Genomic DNA, 8466 nt, shown 5'->3' with positions numbered 1-8466 from the left:
CAAGGGTCAATTCTGGGCCCGAAACTATTCATACTGTATATAAATGTAGGTAATGCGTCTAAAATATTGAAAAATGTAATTTTTGCTGACGATACAAATGTCTTCTGTGAGGGAGAGAACCTCCAAATGCTTTTAAAGAATGTCGCAGCTGAGCTAACCAAGCTGAAAGTGTGGTTTGATGTAAATAAATTATCATTAAATATAAAAAAAAAAAAAAAATCATGATATTTGGTAAACGTGATATACGGTACAAGTAAATACACCGGTTGAACTAAGGATTGATAGTATTAAACTGGAGAGGGTATTTGATAATACATTTCTGGGTGTGATAATAGACCACAAACTCAACTGGAAACCTCATATCAAACATGTCAGGACTAAATTGGCACGGAGTGTTGGTGTTTTATGCAAGATAAGACACATTCTAAACCAAAAAACACTGTATACACTGTACACTCTTCCTTTTTTTTTTAACAATATATTTATTGGGTTTTAGTTTGCAAATTACAACATGTATATCAGCAGAGCAGTATTCAGCAAACATTTTCACCCCGTTCTCCCTCCCCTAACCCCACCCCACACAAAATAATAATTAACTTCAAAAACAGGTTCACATAGGAAGGATACAGATTTAAATAAAAAATAAACATAAATAAATAATAATACAACCAAAATGTTTTACACATTAAGTAAAGGGTGTTTCTTGTCGTTTTTACACAATAATAAGAGTTGTCCCACAGTACTCCCCCTAATCCCGTTCTTGTTGAAGCAAGTTCCCAACATTCGTATTATGCTTTAAGAAGTACACAAATGGTCCCCAGGCATTATCAAAAATGTTTTGTTTACGTCTAACAATATACACCATCTTTTCCATTGACATATTTGAAGCCATTTCTTTAATCCACATACCAATTCTTGGTCCATCAACATTTTTCCAATTAAGAGCTATTACACGTTTTGCTTGTAATATGCACATATCTATAAATCTAAACTCTTTGCGTTGTAGATGTGGGGTGGTAGGATATAAACCAAGAATAAAAAGCTTGGGATTCAATGGCAACTTCTTTGATAAGATTTGATCGATCAGATCAATAACATCTTGCCAGAAGGTTTTCACTTTCACACATTCCCATATGCAGTGGAACAGTGTCCCCCTTTCCTCACTACACTTAATACAAGTATCTGGAATATTATCATTAAACTTATGCAATTTAACAGGAGTTATATATGTACGCATCAGCCATTTATATTGTATACGTTTTAGGTTGCTACTGACTGTCTGACTCTGTGCCTCTTTACATGCCACGCTCCATTCTTCTAAAGATATTTCCTCCTCTATGTCTTCGTTCCATTGATTCAGTTTTGATTCAGATGATTCATCTGAACCAGATACAAATAAGTCGTATAGCATTGAAATTATACCTTTACCATAACAGTGTCTAGTGACTGCTACCTCTAAGATGGAAATGTTCGGTATATCCAATGAATGGTTCTGAGATGATATAAAACTCCTTAGCTGAAGATATTTAAAAAAGTGATGTTTCGGAATATCATATTTTGTAGATATTTCCGCAAATGACATGAATACTTCATCCTCCTCCCTGTATACGTCTTGCACTTTCCTTAACCCCTTTTCAGCCCATACTTTAAATCCACTATCGTTTTGCCCTGATTTAAAATTGGCATTGCCCCAAATAGGACTGAACCTGGATCGGGACGTATTTATATTCAAATATTTGAGTGTGTCAAACCACACATCTATCATGTTTAAAATAATGGGGTTGTCTGTATTCTTCTTCAGATATTTACGGTCTCCAGAATACAAATACAGGTGCAAGGGTAAGCTCGGTTTAACAGAGCAGGATTCTGAATGGATCCAAGCAGGGGGATTCTCCGATGAGAAGTAAAACATGATCGTCCGCAATTGTGCTGCCCAGTAATACCATTGGATATTTGGGCATTTCAGGCCTCCTCGGTCATATGGTAGGTAAAGTAGAGATAGACGTAATCTGGGGCGTTTATTTTGCCATATAAAGTTGGTAAACAGTTTCTTGATTCTTGCGAACAAAGACGAGGGGGGAGGTAAAGGGATATTCTGGAATAGGTAGAGAAATGTAGGGAGTATATTCATTTTTAGAATATTAATCCAGCCGATAATTGAGATGGGTAGGGATGTCCAACGCTCTATTGAAGAAGTACTAGCTTCCAGAATTGGGTCATAGTTTATCTGAGAAATCGTATTCACCTCAGGGACAATTTTTATTCCCAAATACGTGAATGTATCTGTTGAGTTGAGAGTAGATGCACAAACAAGCCCATCCTCCCTCTCTCTTTTATTGAGTAACATTATAGATGATTTGGAGTGATTCACTTTATAGCCAGATATTTTCCCAAATGTTTCAATAAGACTTAGGAGTGCTGGGATAGACCTGTGTAGATTTTTTAGCATTAATATTACATCATCGGCGAAGAGGGCTATCCTATGTTCTATATGACCTTCTCGAATCCCATGAATATCACTGTGCATCATCACCGCTATAGCAAATGGTTCGATCGCAAGAATGAAAAGTAAGGGCGATAAAGGGCTCCCTTGTGAGCAACTTCTACTAATTTTAAAGGGTTTAGAGACCTTGCTATTCGTCAGAACTTCTGCCGTAAGCCCTGTACAAAGCAATCTAACCCATTTGACGAATGTGTCTCCAAAGCCAAATCGTGTTAACACCTCAAACAGATAAGGCCACTCGACACGGTCGAAGGCCTTCTCTGCATCCAGTGAGAGTAAGGCAGTGTCTGTCGCCCCCCTTGTGGTTATATAAAATATTGAGCACACGTCGGTCGTTATGAAAACCCTGTCTCCCTTGAATAAATCCATTCTGGTCTTCCCCCACCACCCTAGGTAGAAGGACCTCCAGTCTTCTTGCAATAATTTTACTAATAATCTTGGTATCCGAATTTTGGAGGCTGATTGGACGCATATTTTCACATTTTGTATTAGGTTTCCCTGGTTTTGGAAGTAAAGTGATTAGGGCTCCTCTCATAGATGTGGGGAGAAGACCATTCTCGAAGGATTCCTGAAACATCTCCAAGAGGGGTGATATTAATTTAGTTTGGAATTTCTTATAAATATCTATGGGGATGCCATCTGGGCCTGCTGCTTTTCCAGCCTGCATACAGCCGATTGCATCAGCAATTTCAACGCCAGTTATATTTTGATCTAAAGCCCTACTTTCCTCCTTTGAAATTTTGGGAATATCTAGGTCGTCTAAGAATTGTGTTTGCATGTCCAGGTTAGGAGAACATTCAGAGCTGTATAATTTCCCATAGAAGACTCTAAAAGCCTCATTAATCTCTGTTGGGTCCACTATAGTTCTACCATTTGGGGCTTCAATACAATTGATGGATCTTTCTGCTTGTTGTTTAATGCGCCAGGCGAGAAGTTTTCCAGGCTTTTCCCCCTGATCATAGTAGGACTGTTTGAGTCTTATTAGGTCGGCAGCGGCTTTGTTAGCTGCTAATTCATTGTACTGTGATCTAAGCAGTATTAGTTTTGAATGAGCATCTGTAGTCGTATGTTTGTTATGATAAATTTCCGTTTCCATTTTTTTTATATCCTGATCTAATTTCTCCATTTCAAGTCTTGTAGCCTTTTTCTTTGAGCTAGTGAAAGAGATTATTTGTCCCCTAATAAAAGCCTTGAAAGCCTCCCACCTCATGCCAGCAGAGGTCTGGGACTTGTTGCATTCAAAATACAGGTCAATCTGTTTCTCCAAAAAGTCTATAAATGTGTGATCCGTGAGCCATCCTGGTTGAAAACACCATCTTGGTGGGTCATTCACTAGGTTAGTATCTTCATAGTTCAAGGATACCGCTGCGTGGTCCGAAAGAACTATACTGCTATACTGACATTCACCTACTTTGGAGGCAAGCAGTGCTGAGACTAAAAAGTAGGCTATGCGTGAGTGTGTTTTATGAGTGCTGGAATAGCAGGAATACTCTACTGCATTTGGTTTGCCATGCCTCCAAATATCCAACAAGTTTAATTCCTTCATAAAATGATGTATTGTCTTTCTCGACTTATTGTGAGTGCCTTCTAGACCAGTTGACCTGTCCTTTGAAGGGTCCAACGTACAATTAAAGTCACCAGCTATTATGTATTGTCCAGGAAGAGTTGAGGCTGTCAAAAAAAAATTATCATAGAATTTAGGGTCCTCTTCATTGGGACCATAAACATTTATCAGCGTTAACGTTTCAGACAGTAACCTACCCTGGACCATAATATATCTACCTGCAGTGTCCCTTACTACATTATGTACCTGTAATGGGACAGACTTATGAATTAGTATCATAACCCCCCTGGCATGAGTGGTGTAGGGGGCAGATAACACTTGGCCCTGCCACCTTTTTGCTACTTTAGGAACATCTTCATTCAAAAGATGCGTTTCTTGTAAAAAAAACAATTTTTGATTTCAAATATTTTAACCTGCTCATTACCCGTTTCACCTTTGTAATTTTGTTCAAGCCCCTACAATTCCACGAAGTAAATTTCACCTTGCAGTTCTCTGACATTAGTTAATTAATATATATATCCCTTATGAAAAGGTACACAGACAGCCACACCCATATGAGAGAAGAAAAAATAATAAAACAAATCATAAAAAAACACCCACCCCCCACCCCCTACTAACCTAATGCCCATGCATCTCCCCTCACCCCTCATTTCACTACTGGCCAAACAAGTTTCTCTAACTTGTCTTTCCCCTAAGCTCAAACTAGCTTTCATTTTTTCTAAATACTAATCACAAATAACATATCTAGTGTTGTCTTGAACTGCGCAATGCTTGCAACTTGTAGGTATAGTATCCATTAGGTCAGGGGCTTACTTTAAACGCCAAACACTTTTAGTACAAACCTGGAACGCGCGCACGCAGGCTGGGAGACGAGGAAAATGTAAAAAGTTAAATGTTTGTAGCCTGCCCCAGAATCTGCAATGCGTTGTAGGAAAAGTCTAAACCAGTGCTGATTTTGTCCATTGAACTAGACTCAGTCCTGTCCGAATAAGAATACAAATAAAAATCAGAGGAAAACTAAACAGTTATAGTCCAATCACGCCTCATTTCGTGGAAATTGCTATTTTTATAACGTCATTTATATATTCACTTATAAGAATACAGTAGGCTCAGTATGACTGTTACTTTCCTTTCGGAGCCTTCCAACGCCGGGACCGTCTCAATAAATCAAATGCTTCGGATAAACTTGTCCACCTCCGCCGGTGTTTGAAAGGTGCGGGCTCTCTCGTTGTGAGTTACCAGCAGCCGGTCTGGAAAGATGATTCGGTGCGTGTGGATCCCCCGGTCTCTCAGCTTCTTCCGCACCTCGTCGTATCCGCGCTGCCTCTTGTGCACACCTGCAGAGAGGTCTATGTGAAGACGAACCGGCTCGTTATTATAAAGGACCTGTCCCTTGGTCCTAGCTGCCCTCAGTACTCTCTCTCTGTCCTTGAAGTTCATGAACTTCATGATTAGGGTCCTTGGGCGTTGAGAGTCAAGTGGCGCACCGATTCTATGAGCACGGTCCGTGTACGTTTTGATAGTTCGTTTTTCGTTTCAAAAGGAAAAACGAAAAAAAACGGAAATACGAGGTGTTTCCTATTTCCGTTTGAAACCAAACTCGAAAAAACGGGGAAAAACTGAAATACGGACCTGTTTTTCGTATTTTGGTATCAGAATCAAATGAAAAAAACGAGTCAATAATGGGCCGTGTACGTTTTGATAGTTCGTTTTTCGTTTTTGATGTGAAGAATGGAGAACGGAACCACGTGACAAGTACATTTTTCAATGTAAAAGCCATGCACAATCTAACGTGAACGAATATGTATAACGTTATGAATAAATACATGCATACAGATCTATACCAGGGTAACGTTATGATACATACATTTTTTGTTTTGTGCATTTCATTTAGACATTATATTTATTGTCCGTGTGATTGAAAACTTTATTAACAGATTGCAGAATGGGTACAATACAGTACAGCTCAATACACACAATTGTTAAGGGGATGCAGACCAGAGAAAGACTTTCGTCTTGTTTACATCAGGGTCCCCCATTTTCAATTAATCATAACATATATGACATAGATAGTAGGGATGGGCATTTTAAAGAAAAATCCAGATCGATTGATCGCATGCTATACTCGAGTGATCGTGTATTACTCGAAAAAACAAAAAAATATAAATTTAATCTTTTCTTTTTTACCTAATTTTGTTCATTCACGTATATGTTTAAGGAAACCAACAAACAGTTATAATCTTACACATACATGTGAAACAAATATATAAAAATATATTTTTTTAATATTTTCTTTTTCCATAAAAATTATTAATTTAAGATCGATTTTTCTCATAGCTACGAGTAATCGATTACTCACGCCCATCCCTAACATAGACAGTACTGCTACATCTATACATTTATGACATACCAGATTTACAAATACAGTACCGTTTGTGATACAAAAAGAGTTTAAAAAAAGAAAAAAAAAGAAGAGTATATACATTTGACGAAGAAACTACATTGGAGGAGGTGGGGTGGGTTGGGTAGGTGGGGTGGGGTAACTGTACATTGGAGGTGGTTGGGCGGGGGGGGGGGGGGTAACTGTACATTGGATTATCGACAACCTTACTTGGTCCAAGAAGAGGGTCTTGTGTATTACTGGGTTAGGACATTTACTGTACATTGGAGGGGGTTGTGTTAGGATATTTACAGGGGCCAGTTTCTAATTCTATACTAACTTGTAGTTTCACGGTGAACGTTAGGAAATGGCTCCTAGAAAATGTCCCAGAGTAACTAAGGAAGGTTCTAGTTTTAATGTAGTGTAGTTTTAGTGTGTCTGTACATATTTTATTAATAATGTTGTATTTTACTTTTAGCAATATACTGTAGGCTGATGATATTATGTGTAATACATGTTTATGTATGTGCTGCTGAGACCAAGGACCACAGTGGAAATAAGTCTGTGACTTTTTGTGCCATCCTTGAAATAGGCCAGGGGTGGCCAACCCGCGGCTCGCAGCTCTTCCATCCATAAAAAAATTGAAAATAATAATATTTTTTTTTCACGTCATTCATAAGGACATAGAATAAACATTTACAATTTTTTTTTTAAATGGCATGTTCTTGGGATCTGAATCTAGGGACATAATAGATCAGTGTCAGAAATAGTGTGTCTGTTACTAGGCTTGAGTAAATTGTAATGAACCAAAGGAGAATATCAATTCTATTTAATTTTTTTTTATCTTTGACTGTGAATAACACCATGCTAAAATTGACCAGACCTGAAAAATCTAAGCAAATGAATAAAGGGAAGATTATTAAACAGAAGGTTTTGTAGATACAGTACTGAATTCTGCCATCTTTTTTATAATGTAAATTTCTCCACCATTTTTCATCGTATTGCAACACCGTTTTTTGCAAGACGTTCACAAAAAGGTAGAGAAACTAACTGCGTTCTGTCTTATGGCAATAACGTTCAAGTTTGTGGGAGATAATCCCCAAAAATAAGAGAAATAAAAAAGTAAGTCAGATGATTGACAGGGGCTGGTGTGAGCTGGGTAGGGTAGTTTTTCGAAATTCGAAAGCCCTGAGTCTCTTCCTTCAAAAGACTACACTCACTTTTGGCTGTGCCACTTCTTCCTGTCAATATGCGCCGGTTTCCGACTCAATGCCCTGAGATTTCTATAATCTTATATTTCACTAATAACAGTTAAAATAATTGGTAAACAAACGTCATGCTGAAAATATACACTTTTACTGTATATCTCGGGCTTAAGAGGTTAACCCTGTGAGGCCCAAATTAAAAAGACATTAGCAACTTCAGAGGCCAGAGGGTGGGACATATGAAACACATTTACTATCAAATAGCATTGTGAGGCTGAACAACAGGACCAATTCACTATAGGCCTACATGTGCTTAACATTTTTTAAATAAACACTTTTTTAATTTTTATTTCTCTCTCCAATTTTCTGTTTTTCTCCCCGTCCCAATTTAGTCATGCCAATTCCCCCCCCCCCCCCTACCTGGCTGCTGTATGCATGTTCTCCTACGAGTCGGTACAAGGGCTTCCCGAAGCTGACCGCGCGCTTCCTCCGATACGTGTGGCGACTGCCAGTGACGTCTTTTCACTTGGCAGCGAGGACTCTCATTGGTGAAGTGTAACGCGTGGGAGGGCATGCTATCTCCACCAAGTCCTGCCCCGCTGAGCAAGCGCCGATACCTGACATGTAGGCGTCCCTGTCCACAACGCCAGATTCCCACCCACCAGCTTCCCACCCCCTAATACTGCTAATTGTATTAGTATGAACGACCAGCCAAGCTGGTAGCAACGCCGAGAGCTGGGCTCAAACCCAGCATCTCCTGCGTTGGTGACAAGCACAATCTCCGCTACGCCACCTGACCGCCCTATAAACATAT

This window comes from Notolepis coatsorum (assembly GCF_963971535.1).
Source record: "Notolepis coatsorum genome assembly, chromosome: 3".
Classification (NCBI taxonomy): Eukaryota; Metazoa; Chordata; class Actinopteri; order Aulopiformes; family Paralepididae; genus Notolepis; species Notolepis coatsorum.
Note: the sequence above shows the minus strand (reverse complement) of the source record.